Source organism: Malus domestica, chromosome 10 (genome assembly GCF_042453785.1).
Source record: "Malus domestica chromosome 10, GDT2T_hap1".
Taxonomy (NCBI): Eukaryota; Viridiplantae; Streptophyta; class Magnoliopsida; order Rosales; family Rosaceae; genus Malus; species Malus domestica.
This window is the reverse complement of record NC_091670.1, coordinates 6783276-6804985: the sequence shown is the minus strand read 5'-3', so window position 1 is coordinate 6804985 and position 21710 is coordinate 6783276. Positions and strand designations below refer to the sequence as shown.

Below are 21710 nucleotides of genomic sequence, written 5' to 3'. Positions count from 1 at the left end.
CTTATCGGACTCATTGAGAGAGGCTCAGAGAATGAAAATGTTACAGAGAACAAAATTTTAAATCAAATTTGTAAAATAAATTATGTGTCACTAATAAGAAACAAGCACGTCATTGGACACTTAATCAATAATCCAATTATCCACAACCACATCATTTGGTTTACAAATTTGATATAAAAAATTTGGTCTCCCTAACATTACATTTGAGAAAAAGAAGAGAGACTCAATGACAGAGAATGAGAGAAAGTGGGTAGGGGTGAGCATGGTGTGGTTCAGTGTGGTTCCATCCTCAAAACGGAACCGGAACCGAGAAATATTAACGATTTGATTCAGTGTGGTTCCACTTAAATTTGTTACTAAAATCATATGGTTTGATCCACACTGATTTCGGTTCGGTCCATGTCTGTTTACGGTGCCCAATACTAAGTCATTTGAATACCAAATCAAAATGGTATTCAAAGTTTACTTTTTTTTATTCTCTTGTTTTTTGCATGCTTGCATTCAAATACCACTTCTAAAATGGTTAAACAATGTTACAAACAAAACATATCATTTTCAAATACAAAATCAAAATGCAAATATTTCTGACACTAAGCAAACAAAAAAAGAAACACAGTTCAAATGTCATATAACATTCATGATACAAATGTACATCCACACATACAAATCATCCACTATGCAGTAAAAATGTTAGTATGAATACAATATTTAAGCCCAAGAGAGACTTATCAAGAGATTAAAAAAAAGTCCTAGGAAAAGGGAAAGAAACAAATAGGATGTAACTAAACACCTTAAGATCACTCTATCAAAATAAAAAATAAAAAAAATGAAATCGAAACCTGAATGTTAAATTTGGGAATCTAGGAGAGAAAACGACCTCCTTTTTTCAAATAAGTGCATTGTCTCAATAGGTGAACCGTGCAAGTGAAAGACCTATTTGAGATATGATCACATGCAGTCCTATTAGGTAAAACCAGTTTGGTTTTCACCACTCATTTAGTGACACCCGTATACACCTATTAAATTTAATTAATTATTTATATTCATGGCCCGATTCGGTTCTAAGCAATTCTACTAACATGAAAATTGGAATCGGTATGAATGGTTCGGTCCGATTTTTGAACCTATGTTGACTTTTTTTTATGATTGTATGGAAAAGGGGATAATAATAATAATAATAATAATAAAGAAAAAGGGAGAATCTTCTACATGCGAGGGCGGGTGGAAAAATGAGGAGGCCTGAATAAGGAGGGGAAGAGAACAGGGAAAAGAAAAAGAAAGAAAAAGAGGTAGAAGAAGGATAACGAGGAGAGAAAACTATATCCGATTTTTTAGAGAGGTCAAGGGAAGTATAGAAGACTACATTTGAAGCAGCAAAGAGAATCATAGCAAAAGGATGGTTCCTTTTGTCGACCTGCAACAAGGGTAAAAATTCTCAGCTTTCTTCATTATTTCCATAGCTTCTTTGTATCAATATTTCTTATTACTTTTAATTTTATACATCGGGTGTGTTGATCAAAAAATCATGTTTTAGGGTTTGGCTTAAAAAGTCAATTTTTGTTAATTGTGAGTATGATTGAAATCAAAGTTATAGACATGATTTTGGGATTGTATGGAAGTATTCTGAAGTTATAATTAGAAGAGTTTGGGTTCTAAGTTGCAGGGAACTTATGTTTTCTGCGAAGAAAAACTATGTTTCAAGTAGCCTACTTTGGCTTTCGATTTCTATGTCCTTATGGATTCCTTTTGATCCATTATCATGTGTTTTGAAACTAAACATGTCCATGATCAAAGCCCATTTGATTTCACATAATTCCGTTGAGTTTTGATATGTCAAAACCATGTACAAACTTGAGTCATGAAGCTGCCAGACAGCAGCAAATACTGGGTTTCCGGTTTCGAGGCTCTATTTTGTATCTTGCATAACTTTCAACTTAGAACCCCGTTTCTTACAAATTGTAGATGCTTTTAATGTACTCAAAACAGCTTTGAATCTCATGTTTGTTTGCATAATTTGGTATAGTTATGGGTGTTCAAAATCAGGCTTAATCTTGGTTGGCTAAAACTGTTTTTCTGCAGCTTTTGTGGAGATGAGGCTGCTACTTTTGCAATATTCATTCTTCTCACAATTTTATTTCTAATTTACTTATCTATATTAGGTTTGTGCTTAAACCACTTAACCTACACAAAAATTACCCATTTGTCTAAAGTCATGAATTGATGTATCTTTCCATTCCACCAACATCACGAATTGTTGTATCTTTCTCTCTATCTCCCAACTATTTTAACCATGACCTCTTGTAAGTTTCAATTCTAATTGTGTTATTAACTTATATCTTTTCAGTTGGCAGTAGAGAGAACTATAATGTTTAGTTGGAAAGCATTGAGAAACTGTGTACCATCTGCTTTATCTCCTCTTAGGTAAGTTGCTTGACTTTTAATTTTATTATTTTAACCTCTCATGCTGTTTAAGTTGTAAAATTTATGTCGATCATTGGTAATTAAAATCATAAACATGATATAGGACCTATCTGATAGATATTAAAGACAATAGGACCTCATCCTCCTTCTAGTCTCCAGCCCTAGCTATGGCTAAGGTTGGTGGCAGTCATCTTCTCCTCATTTTTCTTCTTTTGTTTTCTTTGCTTCTCCCACAGCTTTTGTTTTCCCTTGCCTTTTGGTTCGATCGTTCTTTTCCCCAATCCCTTCTGCATATGATTTCATTGTGCCCAGTCCCTTTTTTCATCCCCCCCCTTCCTTCCACCTACCTGATTTCCACTAATCCACTCCATATCATTTCCAATCAGCTCCATTATTCATTGATCCAACATTTCGGTTTGTCACCCGTTTTTTCTCATTGCAATTCTTGCAATTTCAACGCGATCTTGCTAATCTCTCGGAAGGTGTGTAGAGCTCCGGCTTGGGTGTTTACACCACCTCCTTCCTTTAGGGTGTCTTTGATGGCACCAATGCTAGTGGGTTTCTTTCGTTGCGTGGTCGCGAATGATGATGTGCTCTCTGATGGATTTTGGAGTCTTCTTTTCATCCATGTTTGGGGCTGTGTATGGCTGCTGTTCAGAGGTTTGCATGGGATGTTGGTTTCTGTTGGGTGGAAAGCGGCATGCCAATGGCGGCGTTGGTTGGAAGCTGTTGGGTGTTTCGGTGTTTTGTTTGGGCTCAAAAGTCTTCTTTGGTGGTCCATATTTTGAATGTGTGTATATTGTAGTTTGGAGCTCCTTTATTGTAATTATGTGGTATTGGTAATGGATTTACCTTTCTTCCAAAAAAAAAAAAAAAAAAAAAGTAAAATAAGAAAAGCAATATTTCAGAAACTGAACACTAATTATCTCTAAAACTAAATACGAGTACTACACTATTTTTGAAACTGAACACGGGCAATACTTTTGAAACTGAACACAAGTTGGCATGCACTGACTATATCTTAAACCAAATATGGTATCTCTCCAGAAAGTCTAACAACCATTCTTTTATGTACTCTTCCTGAATTTTCTCGGCACTTTGTCACCTTTCAAACATCTTTTATTCTAATTGTCTTCAATTGTCATCAAATTTTCTCTGAATCTCTTCAATTTTTAGCTTTCTATACCAAACGGAGTTCCACATGCATGACACTTTCGATGACGGATCTCTAGATTTTTCTGAACACAAGAAGATGATAGCACTTCACAATTACCACTGCCAATCAAATAACTAAAACCAACATCCATCAGTTCATCAGAAAATTTAGGAAATGATAACAAATATGTATATCAACACTGCTGAGACGCGGCAATTATCTTCCTTACCTCCTTTGAACTATTAGTACAAACATTGCGCTGCAAAATATTCTTGCATAATTTAATTTGTGTTTGGAGTTTCTGTATTGCAGTCTCTCCGGTTTCGGTTTTTTTTTTTTTTAATCTTGCACGCGCTTTCAGTTGGCTATTTTTTTTCTTTTTTTATTTTTTTTTATTTTTAGTTCTTATCATTAAATAAAGTTATTTTTTTAATAATCATTAAATGAAGTTATTAGGTGGCTTTTAGTTAAGATTCAAAGTTTTGAAGTTTTTACATTAGTTTTCCTTATGTTCACTACAAAAAAAATGAGCACTGCGCACAATAAATTATTTGTGCCCTTTGAGGCCAAAAAGCACAAACAATTGTGGTCATAGACCAATAGCAACAGTGCAGCTACTATCTTTGTGTATGTGCCCTCTATGGGCGTCACCATTGCTCAGAGGGCACAATGCTGAGTTCTGTGCTCATGATGTCAGAACAAATAAAGGGTGTTTTGTGCCTATGTTCTGACAAAGTTGTCAGACTACCATTTCCAGTCATGTTGGCACTAAAAATGTAATTGTGCCTGCATGAATTAAATATTAAAAAAAATCATAATTTGAAAAATTGAAACTGAAATTGAGGTTTTTTTCTTCATAAAATGTAGAAAGCCTACAATACATTCTCAATCTCACAAACATATATTGTAATGTTACATATTTCATCTCTAATGCAAAAAGAACTTGAAAGCAGACATTTTTGGACAGATGCATCTTCCCCAGCAAGCCTTGCACCTCATCGAATCTCTGCTGCTCCATAAACGAATTAATGAAGATGATCATCAAGAGAAGATCTTCCATTTCTGTTTAAGTATTCCTTCAAATAGTTTTTCCCTATCTTCCTACACAACAACATTAGTAAACTCAATAATTTAATGATTATAGTAATGTAAAACAAGATAATCTTAATACATAATAATAGAACCTCCAACAATATGCAATTGAAATATAAGTTTTTTCCACTATAAGAACATCACCGTACCTTGAAATTCTGGACATCAATAAGTGGATAAGCAAGACAAAAGTTGATACTTTTTGTAGTAAGTTGCTACTTACAACAACAAAAGTTGATAATTATCCTAAATAATGTCATTTTGGCCTACAAGAGATCGCAGACCAAGCCACATTTTCACCAAGGATGGGAAGTTCATGAGTTGGAGGGCAAACATATTTCATAGTGGTCAGAGAAAGTAAACTTTAGAAAGGAAAAGAAATGTGCAAGGTTTTGAGAGGATAGATGTACATACGTCTCACCTGGCTTGCAACAAGGAGAATTGCATTGGCATTTTCTTTCTTGTAATTTATCTAAATGTGTTTTTGTCACCATTGCAACCCGATCAATGTATGGCTCGGTATATTTCTTAGCTTCCTGCCATAACACAGAAATGCCATAAGAAAGAATTCCATCCACCAAATCCATATATTTAAAAAGTTCTCTTGAAGGGCTCACCTGAATGTAAGGATCTGCCATATTTTGTGCCTTGAAAACAACTGGTCATATAGAACTCTTTGATGAACGATATACATCAACAGTTTTTGCTGTGACTAATCAGATGTTTGGTTCAAGATAGGCCTTAAATTCCAAAGACTGTTTCTTCAACCTTGGGATCCAGTTCTTCAAATTAAAAGAGGAAGAATTAGAAAGGTTACCAACTTGGTTCAATATCTCAAATAGAAAAGTTGACTGTACACTAATTGTTCAGAAAAGAGGAAGATGTCAAACACCAAAGCTAAGTCTAATGACTTCAGAATTTATTAGTAAGATAGGCTTTTGCTGCTTTATGCTCCTCTTCAGAACTCGAGTTTTGAAACTCAAATTTTGCCACTTAATCCCATAAAACACAACTCATGTCTCACTTTGTATTTTGTATTATATGAATAAGAGTTGGGGATAACATACCGTCCTGATTCTTTCGACGATGATCCTAGCCCAACCCTCACCACGAGCTTTCATTTTTAAGGCCTGAGGACAAATAAATAAATGAATACTTGGCTATTCCAGTTTATTCACCTGGCAAGTGAACATCTTTATTGGAGAAGTTTAACGAATAAAGTTTGGAATATCACAGACACACCTTTTCAATTTCCAGATTGAAGGCTGGTCTTCCAAGCGCATTCCAATAAAGTCACAATGTACGTTTGCACATAAATACTTTGTCATGAAATTAGACTGACATTGTTATCCAACTAATTTGCGAGGATTTACCTGAAAAATAGTCTACATGAACTCCAAATGTATGTGGAAGCCATCTTCCATGGACCTGATCATGGGTCACAATAGGATTTAACTATTGGCGGTATGGTGAACTTAATTTTAAAGTACTTGTAAATGGTAACAAGAACATGATACGCTTTACTGTTATTCAAGCTTAAAAGCTTGCATATGATTAATAAGAGACGGGGCCATAACAGAATCCACCTTTAGGCAATTGATAAATTTACTAATTGACTAGTCTCACTAAAAGAGGTAAAGACACAAGAATTAAACCTAAAGTGATAACAACAACGTTGCCAACAACAGCAGACATTAGAAAATTATAGCATTACCATTTCCTTACCCCAATCAAATCATCAAATATCGAAGAAATCCCAAACTTCTCTTCACCATTTCTTCCTGAGATATCAAAAAAATTAATACCATATAGCAATTGATAGTTTCAGGTAGCAAATAAACGGACAACAAACCTCTGCAACTTGAAGATCATGTTCAGTTTTTCGAATTCCAGTCTTATGTTCATCATTTACTTTTCGAAGCTGAAAAAGAATAGAAAGAGAGATTAAATTGGCCAATTAAATTACACTAAAGTCTGCTTTTACAAAGAACTTTTGCACCCATGGAAAATTAAACTTGATTACAAATTGTCTAGTTGTATACACCATGTAGGACCTCGATCGCATAACTCCACAAATGAAGGGATATCTGATCTACAACACCAGAGATATTTAAAAGCTTTCAGAACTAATCAAAACAATTCAAAATAACATCAAATCCTAAGAGAAAACAGCTTCTCTTAAAAACACGCGATTACTAAAAGAAATAATATTGTATATCCATGGCACCTGAACAACCAACACATGTTTACAAGCATACAATCGTACTTTAAAAATGAAAGGAGATAAAGATGAAACACTTATCATCTTCTTCCTCTTCTCTTACCTCTCATTCTTTCCCTCCTCCCTCCAAGTCGCCGACTCCCAATTCGAAGGCTACGGTGACGAAATAAATGAGGACAACGACGACTACTCCTCACTCCATCTTCCGACTTGCACCTGCCTTTTCCTCACCACCACCTCCCAACTCGACTCACCTTCTGATCTCTCCCTACTAGACCCGATTCCCGATTCGGACTCACTATGCATCCATCTTCCCAAACCTTCCTTCACCAGCTTCGTGTATTGGGATGAAGATAAGTTCGAATGCCTCCCACTCCAACCCTAGAAACAGCCCCTCGATGACCTTGCAGTTACCAAAACTGTGATTACCTCCTCCGATTCTGATTCCAAACTCTCTACCGATCCCAACCCCCTGCTGCTCCGAGATCCGTTCTTGTGGAGATCGTATGCGGAGGGTTCCTACCAAGGTTTTCTAGCGATGATGGAACTTAAGAGCCTCCACGATTTGATCTGGGGAAGGTAGTGAGAGAAAAGGGGTTGGAGAAAGACGGGTGAGAATGCATCTGAGGGAGGAAAGTTTGAATAGGCTGAGTGAGTGTGGGTGACGCTGCTTTTGAAACCGAGTGGGTTATGGGATCGATAAAAACTAATACTTAAATATGACTGTCCAGACTTTAAGGGAAGACACGAACATTATGTCTTTAAGATTAAATGATTTAAATAATCCTAAATCAAAGAGCATGAAAATTCTTTTCATGTGTTTGTAAATTAATAAAAAAATATGATTACTGATATATATAAATAGTGACGATTTTTTGTGCTAAAAAAAATATGATTACTGATATTTATAAATATGATTCGTTGTGGAATTTGCTGTTGTAATGTTTGAAGCAATAGACGAATGTGATGTTGGAGATTCGGTTCCAATTCTAACTCCGCTACGTCGCATGTCCCTCATTCTCAATGATGTAGAACTTGATCATATTCAAAATAAACACAAGTGTATGAAGTGACCTTCTATTTTCCATAGACAAATTAGTAAAGGAGTGTGGACGCTTTATACTAGAATACAGGCACAAATCCATAATTGTGCCAACATATTGTTTTGCTATAGAGTGATTTATTATTTATTAATATTTACTGGACACAATTTATAACATCAGTGTCATAAAAAGGATTTTATAATTATTAAAATATATTGTCTATCTGAAGACCCAATGAAAAGTAGACTGATTTATTATTTATTAATATTTAGTGGACACAATTTCTATCATTAGTGTCATAAAAAGGAATCTACACTTATTTGTCTATCTGAAGATCAACTTGCTTTTGCACGGAGACCGACCCTAAGGGCACAATTGTTGGTTATGTGTCATTGCATGAAGGACTTTTAATGCAGTAAAAAAATAAACATTTACTATAAAACCAAAAACCATATCACCAAGCATAAAAAACAAACTTGCAGGAAGATACCAATCTAAAATGCAATTAAAAAAGATACGAATCTAACAAACATTTATTGTAGTTGGAAATGATCCATTGTAAATCTAAAACACGCCACTTAATACTACGGTGTAGTGGTATTCTTCTTTACTTGTAAGTGAGAGATATGAGATTCGGCTCTCGCGAAAAACGAATTTGAACAATATTATTGCTAACTTATTTTGAGGCTAAAACATTGCACAATAATAAATAGCTTCATACCATTATTTACCACAATTTTATAAATTTTAATTATTGGTGTGCTAGAGGAGGTAAAGACAAACGAGAGAGAACATACAGTGCCTCTGACAAATAATTTTTATAGACACAAAATGTTTTTTGTGCCGATCTTCAGTAAAAAAATGTCATCTGACCCCACTCGGCACGGAAACCGTGCCCATTACTATTTTGTGTCTTCCTTTTTTAACATTGGGCACAATAGATGGTGTCCTCTATGAAATGGGAACTGTTTAAGCTTTTTGGTGGTCAAACAGACACAAAATTCTCAATTGTGCCCTTTGTTTTGTACCCAAAGCTCATTTTTCTTGTAGTGGTTCTTTGGTACTCATATTGTCGATTTGTTTCATAGATTTAGATGACTAAAAGATCTCTGATTTAGATGATTTTTTATAAGAATGATCTTCAAATGAAGATTAAAAAAGTGAATGGTTCAAATTATGAAATTTATATGTCGAATATAATTTATTTGAAAGAAGTAGGATATGTGTATTCCCCATTGGGAACGCAAGTCTTATCCCATCCACATTTACTAGGAAAAGAAAAATAATTGGTAGACCATATTTAGCCGATCATATTTGTACACCTTTTTGATAAAGATAAAAAGGAAAACACCTAACGAACATTTTTCAATTGGTTCAAAAATAAAAACGAACATTTTTCAATTACAAGGCAATATCGTGATTACGTTAAAGTTTGTGTGCGGTAGTAGTATTGTAATTAAGTTGAATATTGGTGGCACCGACAACTATTTCTTCATATGCGAAAATTTATAAAGAAACAATTATCAGTGCCACCGGAATAGGATCCTCTTTGGATCCTCTTTGTGGGGATATCTGGAGAATCAATCAATTATGTTCGTTCATCGTACATCGTGCGGTTAGAAATCATTTTAAACTTTTACTTCAAAATTGAATATAAATAGTACATAACGAAAACTAGACACACGATATATGATAAACTGACACGATTAGATATTTTACCTAAATTAAAATAAGGGAATTGTTATTAGCACTCCAAAAATCTCATTCTACACTCCAAACTTTCTATATTATGAAAGAAAAATACATTTGTGAGGAGTGTAGAATGAGATTTTTAAAATGCCAATAACACTTCTCTAAAAAAAACCACTAAAATATATGGTACCCTAATCAGTCTGTCCTTTGCTTTTGAATCTATATTGGGATGTCCTTTAGTTATGGTGCTATATAGGGGTGGTTCGGTATGGGATACCATACCGAAACTAGTATCCTGAATCGCAACCAAAATTTTTCGGGACGAGAATTTGAAGACCAATCACAAACCAAATTTTTGGGAATCCCGAAATTTTTCTGGATTTTGGGACAAATCGGGAATCCCAAATTGAAATATGAAATTATGAATTGTTCTTCAAATATTTAATTTAAGAACACATTCATGAACTAGGAATGTCATTTCATTCACACTACCATTTAATCGAACACTGGCATGCTTGACTATTTTTATCAGAGTCAAAATTCAAATTAATTAAACCCTTTTTGCAATCTGTTGAGAGACAAAAGAATCAAGCCTTCTAAAATCATCAGCCATGGCAACAGCAATAATAAAATCCAAATGAATATCAAACAAAACATGAATGATATGCAAGGTGTATGGCATTCCAGGTTGCAAAGCATGAATTAGAAACTACTAGCATCAATTATAAAAGAATAATATATGTATAAATATATATAATAATTAATATTATATATTTTCGGATCAGTATGGAATTCCCGAAATATCAAGAAGCCAACCCCGAATCCCGTACCGAAATTTTGGGAAATTCGGTTTGAGAAATTTTTGGTTTGGGATTGGAATTTTTTCGGTTTGGTTCGGGATTTTCGGGATTTTTTTTCCACCCCTAGTGCTATATACTAGATCACTCTCTCTCTCTCTCTCTCTCTCTCTCTCTCTCTATATATATATATTTATCATAACTTATCATATCAAATGGTATACTATTCTAAAAATTTCCAACTAGGCCCCGCATAGGTGCTAAGCGGCTGATCACAGCTCGAGTAATCTCTAGGCATTGAATATTAAGAAATGGCGCATAGATCTGCTTAGGCGCCCGCCTAAGTCCGCCTAGATACCCGGCTAGATCACAACTCTCACCTAGACAGAAAATAGATAACTATTAATTTGTATTTTATTTTTATTTTTCAATAAATTGTAAGACACTTATTGAATACTTGGATAAACATTTATCATATGCTTGTTCCCCATATTTTCAATATGTTCTAATACTTTATAATTTATGTATCACAATACAATTATGTATTTTTTAAGTATAAACATACACTTATTTATACGAGCTATAATAAATTTACTTAATCCACCTAGTCTGCCTAAGCTCCCGCCTAGCCGCCTAGGCACTAGGTCTTAGTCTGTCACTGACTAGCATCTAGTGTCTCTTAAAATCTTGATAAATATGTGCTCTCTAGTATTTTTTTGGTTGTATAGGTCATTTGTCAAATTTCCTAACGTCATACAAATTATATATACTAAAACTCAGTTTCAGTTACTGTTCATTAATAGTGATTTGACGAATTTGCCCTTTATTTTTTTCTTCCTCTTCGTTTTAATGCTGAGTTTCTACAGTAATATGACTGTTTTGTCCTTTTGGTTCTACGTGTCTTTCATCCTCTTTGCTTTGGCTTTGATTGTTCTAGATGTCTTTCATCGTTACGTGTCTTTCATTGCCGTTTTGCCCTTTTGTTTCCATTTTCTCTCCTAACTTCCCCTCACATGCTTCCCTGCATCCCGGTCACGATCTTGCCTTCGATTCCAACAAGTGCGATCAATCTCGCCTCTCAATTCCCTTCATAATCATCATTTTCCACACCTCTGCGTTCTTTCACAATCGCAGTTTCTCTCTCACTCACTAACCGCTTCATCCTCAACAAATCTCAACCATAGCCGCACTACAAACCCATTTGGAAGGAAAACCCATGAAGAAATCTTGGTCGTCGGCTGACAACCAGACTGCAACAACATCTTGACTCACCCTAGCATCAGCAAATTCCAGCTTCAAACCATCTCTGACCCTTTTACCCAAAAGCTCTCTCACTTATTTGTCATTAGGTAAGATAGTGAGTTATTTGGCATTTGATTGAAGTTTTCTTTGCATAAAATAAGAAAACAAACTCAAACCCTCAAACTAACATATAAAATTCTACAAATTCTCTCACACTTAATTGAATCGATCTTATGTGTTAAGGTATTAGGGCTTTGGTCTTCAAATTTCGACGACTTGTTTCTGTCTAAACACCGGTGACAAAATATGTTGTTTGGTTGTCGAGAAAATATGTAAAAATGTATATTCTTCTCAACATATTTAGATCATTTCGTAGGAGAAATTCGTCCATGCACCTTAAATTTTATGTTTGATTGGTATATGTTTTCATAATTAGATCATATCAAGCTCCATTCATGTCCACTTCTATTCCTAAGAGCTCGTCTTCTGTCGATGGCGACAATGGAGGCTAGGCCTGAAGCCAAACCAGAACCAAAAGAAATTGAAGAGAGTTCTGAACCTCTTCTCAAATACAAGGTAATTAAAACTAAAATATCTTTTTTATGAACACCAATTAGCATCTTTGCCTGCTATGTCCATTGTTCTTCATTTTGCATGTCTTTATAGAGATTTAATACTCAGTTTATCACACTGATGGGAAGTCAGGAAGCTGTTGGTGATGGAGAGGGTGAAGGTTGCTCCACCTAAGGCCATGGAAATGAGGGTAAAGGTCAAATATACCTCAGTTTATCACACTGAACTCTACTTCTGCCGAAGGTCAGCAATAATATCTACAACATACATAATATATATATATATATATATATGATTTTATATGATTAAGCTTTGAGAATTACAGATTTGTAAACTACGAGTAGAGTTTTCCAGGCACATTTACTTCAAGTGAATACATTGTTGTTCATTATGGCCGTCTTTCCAAAATCAAGCCCTTTGCTCAGTTGGACAAAGTTTGCATCCTTAGTTGTGCCATACCAACAAGTTTGGTGTCGTACTCAATGCTTTAAAGCCTTGAATTATGCATCCTCAATTGATACTACATATTGAATCGTTTGCATTATACTGAATATTTTGTTTTTTTAATATTAGGTTTGGGTTCCCCTCTCAATGTAGCGAAATGAAAAATTGTCCTCAGTTGCTGTTTATTGGCCTCGCTGTAAGTTTGGACAAACTTTGTTGATCCCAAATTCTTTGTTCTAATAAATTGCATTTATTTTCTTTTCTGTATTTATACTGATACATGCATGATCTAGGCTACTAAAGGTGGAAGAATTTCTAAGGCGCCACAGAGTATTGGGGTGGAGTCGGTGGACTTGAAGCCCAAGAGGTTTGACGAAGGTATTTATTTTTTATTTTTGACGTTTGGATTTGGTTTTGTTGATGCACAAAATCAATGAGGACTTTGGTACAACATAAATTGTTAAGTTTGTGACCTTCGCTAGATTGCTCTGGTCACTAGTGTGGATAAGTATGTAAATGGATAAAGACATGGAGGAAAACACAAGATGTATGTGGTTCACCCAGATTGGTTACGTCCACGGAGTATAGGAGTTCTCATTAATTGTGAAGGGTTTACACAAGTCATAGGTTCAAGCCTTCCTTTAGTGAGTACTAGCGAATGATTTAATACAAATGACATTAGGCAATATTGTGGGAGAATGATCTCCTTTTATAGACGAGAGTTTTTAGCTTTGTTCTGACATTGACACGTGTCGTGTTGTGATTGGCTTCCGATGTTTACACGTGTCATGCTATGATTGGCTACTAATGTCGACACATGTTGCACTGTGATTGGCCTTCTGGTTGGAGGGAAACTCTTCTGGGTCCTTGACGGTATAATGTTGTCGGTGCTCTGTAGTTTCAGGATTGGTCAAGTATGGTACAAACAATACTCCCCTAAGTTCCCGAGTGAGGGAAGTTCCTCGGTTATGGACTTGCAAGATCCAAGCCGCTGAGTAATCACAAAACTTCTAAGTACTGAAGTGTGGTATCATCTTCACTTGCCTTATCTATCGCATAGGTAGATGTGTCATCTTCTCTGGAAGTACTCTTCCTCCATCCAGGGGTGGTATCTTTAACCGGTGGAGATGCACAAGGTAATGTATCAATTTCACTTGAACCTTACTTGTAGTTTTAGGCTTGGTCAAGCGCGATACAAACCATTTAGTAGGAGTCCCCCAAGTCGCCGAGCCAGGAGATCTGTCGAAAGAGGTGACAGACAAGGTAAGCAATCAGAGCTCCAAGCAATCAGTCCTAGATCAGAAGTTTGATTTCGAGTTCTGGCTGATTGTTCTCATTCTCCCTATCTTGCAGGCAGCATGAAGGATAAAGAGAAGAAAAAGGAGAATAGATGATATGAGAAACTTTTTCTTTTGAAGAAGTAACTTTCCACAAGCTTATTCTTGAACTGGGTTGGAGGGTTTTCTAGTTGCCTCCAGAGTATAAGGCTGACTCATGAATTTGAGGGTCAAAACAAGTCCATCAAATCAAGAGTTCGTTCGACCTTGATAAAATGGGATAGTTTTGTTGTTGACAAAGTAGTGGATGTGGTATGGCGAGGCTTTGCTCTTTGGCGACGTTGCCAGCGAAAGGTTGTTGAAGTTTCTTGAGCTCTTCGGATAAGGCAGCGATGCCGAGCTTGGATTTGACTTAGACTCTTCCGTCTGGATTATGCGGTTCTGCAGGTAGGGCGTCGTGCTATAGTGATCTGTTCTAGCTCATCGTTGAACCTTCTGCTTCAATCTTTTACATCGTAGAAGTGGTGCACAACCTTTTCATTTGAATGGTCCTTCAGAGAACTACTTCTCAGCGACTCATCCATGCTTGGCAGCTTCAATGTAAAGAGCCTATATCGTATCAACTGTTATGAAGTATTTACCGAAAGGATTCATGACCTTGACAACAGTTGATGATGAGTACTTGAGAGTAATGCTAGGTGAGGACCCAGGCAAAGGTTCCGGGCAATCAGTTCTAGATCGGAAGTTTGATTTCAGGTGCCGACTGATTGCTTTCTTTCTCCTTGTCTTGCAGGTAAAAGCAAGGGCAAAGGAAAAGATAGGGAAAAAGCATGATATGGGATACTTTTACTTTGAACCCTGATGATATGAGATACTCTTGCTCTGGTGTGGCTTGTTTGCAGAGGTATTATCGAGGGAAAGGAAGCTGAGTATTTCGAGAGGCTTCGTTGGGAGTGCCCTATCAGATACGAGGAATGGTTGAGCATTTTTGCAGGTTTTCCTGTTCGTGGAGGGTGGCGGTAGACATATATAGGAGTTCCCTCAACAACAAGTAGTAATGCTATTCATTTACCCTTCTTGGTCATAGCAATGTAGTGGGAGCTGCAAGCTTCACGTGTTTTAACTTTGTCAGAGCACTTTGAAAAAATGGTCTGTGGTATTTGGAAAGCTGATGTTACGTGTGAAGATTGCAGACAAATTTTATCCAAGGAAATCTGGCTCTTGAAGTTCGGAGAACGGTGCCTCTTCGGTTTTCGAACAAGCAATCCTATTGGGGATCTGGCTCTTGAGATTTGGAGAGTGTTGCCTCTTCGATTTTTGAACAAGCAATCCTATTGGGGATCTGGCTCTCCAGATTTAGAGAACGGTGCCTCTTTGATTTTTGAGAAAGCGATCCTGGTAGGAGTCTGACTCTCGAGATTCAGATAGCTGTGCCTCTTCGAATTTTAAGAAAGTAATCCTGGTGGGAGCGTGGCTCTCGAGATTCGGGGAGCGGTGCCTCTTCGATTTTTGAGAAAGTAATCCTGTTATGAGTGTTTTCTCGATGTGAGTAAAGGTTGGGCATTTTTGCCAAGTTGCCATGCCAATGAGCACTGAGGTTGACACACATAAAGACTTTCCAGTTATCAAGCAGTGATGTTGTTCCGTTACCCTTGTGGGTAATGGTAGGGTAGCTGGACCTTCAAAATTTATGTGTCTAAACTTTGTCAGAGATCTTTGCCAAAGTTATCAGTGGTACCCGAGAAGCTGATGTTGCATGTAGGGATTGTCGACATATTTTACTCAGAAAAATCCGCTTCTCGAAATCCGGAGAATGGTGCCTCTTCGATTTTTGAACAAACGGCCATGTTGCCCTTTCTTTTATAGGGGCACCAATTGTGTGCAAGAAGTACGTTCAAAGAGTTATTGCTTGTAGGAATTTTCCCCTTATTTTCGTACTTCAGAGATTTATTGGACTTCATTTCTCCTTCATAATTTCTGAAAATGTCTGGCCCATCTGATCGTCATTTTGACTTGAACTTTGGTGAAGAGGCAGCCATGCCTCCTCAAGACAACATATGGCGTCCATCCTTCTTATCCCCTACTGGTCCTCTTACCGTTGGGGACTCTGTGATGAAGAATGATATGTCCGCTGCGGTGGTGGCCAAGAACTTTCTTACTCCTAAAGATAACAGACTACTTTCCAAACGGTCTGATGAGTTGGCTGATAAGGATTCTCTGGCTCTCAGTGTTCAGTGTGCAAGTTCTGTGTCTAATATGGCCCAACGCCTATTTGCTCGAACCCGTCAAGTTGAATCATTGGCGGCTGAAGTGATAAGTCTCAAACAAGAGATCAGAGGCTCAAGCATGAGAATAAACAGTTAAACAGGCTCGCACATGACTATGCTACAAACATGAAAAGGAAGCTTGACCAGTTGCAGGAATCTAATGGTCAGAATTTACTTGATCATCAGAGGTTTATAGGTTTGTTCCAAAGGCATTTATTGCCTTCATCTTCTGGGGCTGTACCGCGTAATGAAGCTCTAAATGATCAACCTCTGATACCTCCTCCTTCTGGGGTTCTGCCCAGTACTGAGGCTCCGAATGATCACCCTCCGGTTCCTTCTCTTTCTAGGGCTCTGCCGACTGCTAAGACTTCTCATGAGCAACCTTTGTGAAGGCTCCCTCTTGTTTGTTTATTTTGATTCATGTATATGTACATATTTGTAACTTATCAGAGATATCAATAAATAAGCTTTGTTTCATTTCAACGTATTGTGTTAAATACACCAAAGCCTTCTTCACTAATTTCTTTGAATTTTTTCTTTTGTTGAAGCTTGTATGTTAAAGCTTTGTGAGTGAAGCATGTAGGTTGAGGTAGTGCTCCATTAATTTTCCGAGTGAGGAAAACTTCTTGGTTGGAGACTTGAAAAATCTAAGTCACTGAGTGGTCATGAGACTTCCGAGTATCAAAATGCAGTAACATATGGTAGGAGTCCCCCAAGTCTCCGGTCGAGGGATTTGACGAAGGAGGTGTCTTGCTACTAGCCAAGTTTCCAAAGTAACAAAACTTCACCATTTTCCTTTCTAAGTGGTAGCCCAAAACTCCTCCTTCATATATATTTGTTATGAAAGTTGTTAGGCCTAAAGAAAAAGGCCTCATTTTCTTTTCTTTTTTTTCGAATTTCCGATTTTTTTTTTTATTTCTGAATTTTCGAAAAAAAAAAATATATATATATATATATATATATGTATGTATGTATATAATTTTTTTAAGCTTTGCAGGTGAAGCTTTGGTGTTGAAGCTTTGTACGTGAAACTTTGAGGTTGAAGCTTTGTTGGGTATCATGAATTGATTTTGCTTCACACTATCTTGATCAAGAGTGTGTGATGCTTTTGTAGGTGAAGCTTTTATGTTGAAGCTTTTGTAGATGAAGCTTTTGTGTGGAAGCTTTTGTAGGTGAAGCTTTTGTAGGTGAGACTTTTATGTTGAAGCTTTTGTAGGTGAAGCTTTTGTGTTGAAGCTTTGTAGGTGAAGCTTAGGTGTTGAAGCTTTGTAGGTGAAGCTTTGGAGTTGAAGCTTTGTAGGTGAAACTTTGGAGTTGAAGCCTTGTAGGTGAAGCTTTTGTAGGTGAAGCTTTTGTGTTGAAGCTTTGTAGGTGAAGTTTTTGTGTTGAAGCTTTAGAGTTTAAGCTTTTGTAGGTGAAGCTTTGGAGTTGAAGCTTTTGTAGGTGAAGCTTTTGAGTTGAAGCTTTTGTAGGTGAAGCTTTGGAGTTGAAGCTTTGTAGGTGAAGCTTTGGAATTGAAGCTTTGTAGGTGAAGCTTTGGAGTTGAAGCTTTGTAGGTGAAGCTTTTGTGTTGAAGCTTTGTAGGTGAAGCTTTGGAGTTGAAACTTTGTTGGGTACCATGAATTGATTTTGCTTCACACTATCTTGATCAAGAGTGTGTGAAGCTTTTGGCATTTGTAGTTGTCCTCCATTAATGAAGCTTTTGTTGGCACCATAAATTGATTTTGCTTCACACTGTCTTAATTAAGAGTGTGTGAAGAGTTTGAGAATTGTAGTTGCCCTCCGTTGATGAAACTTTTGTTGGCACCATAAATTGGTTTTGCTTCACATTGTCTTGATCAAGAGTGTGTGAAGCAAAACCAATTTATGGTGCCAACAAGAGCTTCATCAATGGAGGGCAACCACAATTCTCAAAAGCTTCACACACTCTTGATCAAGACAGTGTGAAGCAAAACCAATTTATGGTGCCAACAAAAGCTTTGTTCTGACATTGACACGTGTCGTGTTATGATTGGCTTCCGATGTTGAGCTATGATTGGCTTCTGATGTCGACACGTGTCGCACCGTGATTGGCCTCTTGGTTGGAGGGAAACTCTTCCGGGTCCTTAACGGTATAACGTTGACTGGTGCTCGGTAGTTTCGAGATTGGTCAAGTATGGTACAAACAGGTTTAACAGGTAATTTGGTGGGAAAACATATAAACATATTTTTGCTTAAACATTCTTTCCTTGGTCATAACTAAGAAATTTGGAGTAAATGAATTTGTGAATTTGAGTGACAATGACAAATCAGTGCACGAGATGAAAAATGATTCGCTATTCTTATTATTCTTATTATGTGTTGGACATGAATCAACATAGATAGTTAAGTTGTAACTTTAACTTATATTTTTATTTTCTTCTGCTTCTCATCTACCCAAGTCTACAATGTACATACAGCTAAGTAAAAGACCGAGACATCAACCAGTGTAGAAGCTCCTGATAAGACTAATTGCAGATAGCACTACAATTTTAAGCTTGATGTTGGTATGTGGTTTCCACTCCATCTCATCTCTTTTTTCTTTTCTTTTTTTAATGTTAGTTTAATTTTCAAATCTTTTGTACGTATCAAGTAATTCTCCATATAATTGAATAATGGCCCTTTTTTTTTGTTTCTCTCTTTCGCTCCTCCATCAATTCAGTGGTTAAATAGATTGAAAACTTTTAGTTTTTTATTTTGAATTCTTATTGATTACAATTCTTAATATATAGCAAGAGAAAAATTCTGGACAAAGCAAAAAATAACAAGATGACCAAGAAAAAGATGGTCATTCCCAAACAAGCAAGACCAGAAGATTGACCAGGAAAAATCATAAACACTGAGCAGATGTGCGGTGCCAAGCTTCTGATATGAACATGTTTTTTTTTCGTATTTGAACAATTTTGATACTATGAACTTCTGTACATGAATATAGCTTTCATAGCATCTCTATCTTTATAACAGTGAGGAATTGCACACTGCCAATCTCTATCTTAGGTATATAAATCTAACTTCAATAAATTCTATTTTCTGTATGTACATATTATCAAAATATTTTAAACATTCGCAGCAGCGCGCAGGCATTTTTGCTAGTATATACTATTTCTCGTTCATGACATAGCATAGCCTATTGTTATGGTTAAGGAAGAGAATTTAGTTGTTAATTGGAGCCAAGAAATGAAGAATATACATTGAGATGGAGTAGAAAAAGGAAAAGTTCTTAAACCCATTAAAAATGTTAATCTACCTTTTAAAATGTATCAAATACAAGTCACATGATTTAAATTAACGAAAAAATGAATAAAATAATTTGAATCAACAATAAAGATGAATTTGATAATTTTTAATGAATTTAAAAACTGAATTTTCATGCGTAAGAATTCATGGACCAAATTAGCAAATTTTTATATTTTTTAAGCAATATATGGTGGCCTTTTCAGCAGTCAATGATAGGGTGCGGTTGAGCTACGCCGGCTAACAAAAAGTTATAATTCCAATGACAGTTATGCATGGAGTTCGGGTAACATTCGTTTTTTTTTTTTTCTTCTTTTTCTTTTTATACTACTATACTCAAGCATTTGTTACATGTGGAGAGTGGCAGAAATTTGACCCAACATGATTTAGAAGCTGTATATTGTTGACTTGTTCACAGTAGCATGTTATACCGTTTCAACTTCTTCCTCTTTACTTACGTGTGTCATTATTACACTGGGATACTAATATTAAAAAATTTCTAGAACTAGAAACCTGACGCCAACATGAGTAATTCTACCGTTATTAAATATTCGTACCATCTTATGTACTATTTCACTAATAAAATTAAGACTTATTCACATATATGAGTCTTATCTTTATTAACGCAAATATATGGTTATAGTATCATTTCTGCATCGCATAACATTGTTAGATGGGAGACCTCATTAATATAATGTATTAAAATTATAATAGTATGACAGTTTCACACTCGAAGAAAGACAGTGAAATATCTTATTGATCTTAGGACCAAATTTTTTTTTTGTCAAACCATAAATTTTGTTAGGTTAGATGTTAGATTAGCCGCCGACGAACTTCGAATCCACACCATCATGCAATGACTTAACTCTTTTTTACTACTGTGGTAAAAGGTCACTTGCAAGATCAAATTATTTTTATTATTACAAAGAAGTTATACTTAACAGATATGTAATTACAAAAATTATTTTTTGACTTAGTCACTTTTAATGGAAAATCTATGGATAAAAAATATTACGTCAATATTGGAGCATATTAGTTTTTTTTTTCTTTTTTTTTAAATTATTATTATTAAGGTGAGGAGAACAAGAAAAACTTGTGTGAAGCTTAACTTGCCTCTAGATTAAGGCCTGGTTTGGTACTGAGATGATTCTGAAAAAAGCTGGTATCAAAAAAAGCTGGGAGCTTTTTTGTGTTTGGTAAACATTCAGCTTCAGCTTTTTTTTCACAGTTTTGGGTGAAAACAAGCCAAAAACAAGAAGCTGCAAAACTCAGCTTTGAAAAACCGGTTTTTTTCACATCTATTTTACATAAAAGTTTACCAAACATTATAATACTGCTTTTTTTTTTCAAAAGCCTTTTTACAAAAAAGTTTATCAAACACTCTACAGCTTTATTTTACAGCCGCTTATTCTCACAGCACAGCAGAAGCAGCTTTTTTTCAAAGCACAGCAATACCAAACCAATCCTAAGTTGATTGGTAGTGGCAGACATATATCATAGCTTGCCATGTGTTAGCTTTAAATATAATTTTTTATATTTAAAGCTTTATTAGCAAACCCAAAAACAAAAATAAATAAAATCTAAAAAGGAAAATTTTGAACAGTGATACTAAAAAATAAATTATTTCTTAAATAATCGAAATCAATCTATTGAAGTCCCAGTTCAATCTGTTGACCACATTCCAATTTTCAAATTCAAAGTTAATTGTAAAAATTGTGAATATAAGTCTTGGAGGATCTTTTCATCTAAACATTGGAGTATATTAGAATTCAGGAAGAAACTTAATTTATAAAAATTAAAAAAATTGGATTGCCTCAAGGCTAAAACACCCAAATCAAAATGTAACCTGGACCAATATATTATATCTTGGATTGCCTAAATTGCAAAGTATGAATGTCCAGGACAATATATTTTTACGAATCTGCTGTCAATAAAGATCGTCTTTTTATCAGCAAAACAATTTATTAGAAATCTAAAGGATCATGCCTCAGCAGAGAGAATAGTCAACACACCCGGATAGAAGAAGCTCTAAACTAGGTAACATAAAATCTTCTAAAACATTACTACATAAATCATTGTTATCCTTATCTAGAGTGTCATGGTATAGCGAGATTTTACTACATTTTCTAACAAAGAATGATGCAAGAGAGATTACATTTGATAGACTACATTTGTGCCACCTCTCTAATAAAAGGAACACACACCAATATAAGCAGGTCGAGTGATGTTAGAA

General features: G+C 35.7%; 1 long non-coding RNA gene across 1 annotated transcript; it reads right to left on the bottom strand.

Annotated features, from left to right (window-relative positions):
- Positions 1-4372: 4372 nt before the first annotated feature.
- Positions 4373-5425, bottom strand: LOC139188357 (uncharacterized). The gene is made up of 2 exons (XR_011571742.1): positions 5287-5425; positions 4373-5205 (listed from the first exon to the last, which is right to left on the bottom strand). It is a non-coding gene; the product is annotated as an uncharacterized lncRNA (long non-coding RNA).
- Positions 5426-21710: the final 16285 nt, after the last annotated feature.